General features: G+C 31.8%; 1 long non-coding RNA gene across 1 annotated transcript in view; it reads right to left on the reverse strand.

Moving 5' to 3' along the window:
• Positions 1-841, reverse strand: part of LOC125026662 — a 1,651-nt gene extending 810 nt beyond the window's left edge. Inside the window, exons 1-2 of the long non-coding RNA XR_007114968.1 lie at positions 686-841; positions 8-115 (exon numbers count right to left, since the gene is read on the reverse strand). This is a non-coding gene — a long non-coding RNA (uncharacterized LOC125026662). The remainder of the gene's footprint in view (positions 1-7; positions 116-685) is intronic.
• Positions 842-1,954: the final 1,113 nt, after the last annotated feature.

The raw sequence follows: 1,954 nt of genomic DNA on the forward strand, positions 1-1,954 counted from the left end.
GTCTCACCCCTGGTTGCAGTGGGACCAGTCTGGGCAGCACCAACCCGGCGGGTATTTTGGCGTGCAGCCCTCGACATAGTACTGTGGGCAGACGGCATCACGGCAGTCCTGACCGCTGAAAGAGCGAAAAGGATGAATATTGCATGTGCTGTTTTTAATTTATTATTATTATTATTATTATTACTATGATTGTTGTTTGTGTCTTTTGTTTACTTCGTGTCCCACTAATGTTGATAAAAACACCGGTAGAGGCACCAGCAACAGTAATGCCGTTCATAAGTAGACTATGCTCTCTACAGTGTTTTCAAAGTTACTCCCTCGGGCGAAAACAGTGAAATATACACAACACTACTCTACCCCGTGGAAAGTAGAAGCCATAGTTTTCCATATGAAAAGGGATATACGTATTTTTGGTACATTTTGGCAGTCATCTTTGTTCAGCAGAAAGGTTGAGTGAGAGAGAGAGAGAGAGAGAGAGAGAGAGAGAGAGAGAGAGAGAGAGAGTGAGAGAGAGAGAGAGAAAGAGAAAGAGGGGGGGGGGGGGGGGGGGGGGGCAGAGGCAGCAACAGAGACAGAGACATAACAAGTGAAAGAAAATATAGTACTCTGTTATTCGGAAAATCATAAACACCTTTTACTTAAACTAATAAATCGAATCAACAAACTAAACGTTAATTGCACTTACTCCGAAGGAAACGACGAAGCCATGCTGCACGCCAAAGCAATTGCAAGCAACTGCAGAAGGATCTTCATACCAGTCAGTCTCATGGCAGCGTACCTTCTACCTTCCTGCTTTCGCGAACACAGGGAGAGAAGTGATTCTCTCGGAGAAAGCTTCCGGGCTTTTATCTGCTTCTTCCTCTCCGTTTGCAATGGGTTACCGCTTCTCTATTTATTACCATTAATATCATCATCATCATCACGAAGAGGAGGAGGAAGAGGAAGAGGAGGGTGAAGATAATGATGATGATGATGAGGAGGAGGAGGGTGATGATAATGATGAGGATGAGGAGGAGAAGGAGGATGCTGATGCTGATGATGATGGTGATTATAATCATTATTATAACAATAATAATTATTATTATTATTATTATTATTATTATAATTATTATTATTATTATTATTATTATTATTATTATTAGTATCATTGTTATTATAGCTAGTATTATTACTATTATTATTATTATTATCGTGAATTTTCTCATTGTTAGTATTATAATTCTTTAATGATATCATCATTATTATTATTATCATTGTCATTGTTATTAACAGGATTAAAATTATAATTATTATCTTGATTATTATTAATAGTAGTAGTAGTAGTATCAGTGGTGTGATTATTATTATCTTTACTATTTTTTAGATAATTATTATTATTATTATTATTATTATTATTATTATTATTATTATCATTAAAATTATCATTATTATTATTATTATTATTATTATTATTATTATTATTATTACCATTATCATTATCATTGTCATTACTAATACTACTACTAATAATAATAACAATACAATTCTATCATTTATATTATTATCATTATTATTATTGTTGTTGTTGCTGTTGTTTTCATAATCATCATTGTTGATGATGATGATGGTGATTATTATTATTATTATAATCATATTTTTATTATTGTTGTTGTTGACATTATCATTATTATCATCATCATTATTATCATTAATAAAACTATTGCTACTACAATTGTATCATTGTTGTTATTATTATTATCTTTATTACTATTGTTGTTGTTGTTGTTGTTATTGTCATTGTTGCTATCACTGTTATCTTTTATTACCACTTTTATCATTATTATCATCATCATCATTATTATTATCATTATTATTTATCATTATTACAATCATTATAACCCGATAACAATCACTATATCAGTATTGTTGTTATTGTTATTTGTGATACGATTATCATTTTCATAAGTCGTGGCTG

Source organism: Penaeus chinensis, chromosome 6, assembly GCF_019202785.1.
Source record: "Penaeus chinensis breed Huanghai No. 1 chromosome 6, ASM1920278v2, whole genome shotgun sequence".
Classification (NCBI taxonomy): domain Eukaryota; kingdom Metazoa; phylum Arthropoda; class Malacostraca; order Decapoda; family Penaeidae; genus Penaeus; species Penaeus chinensis.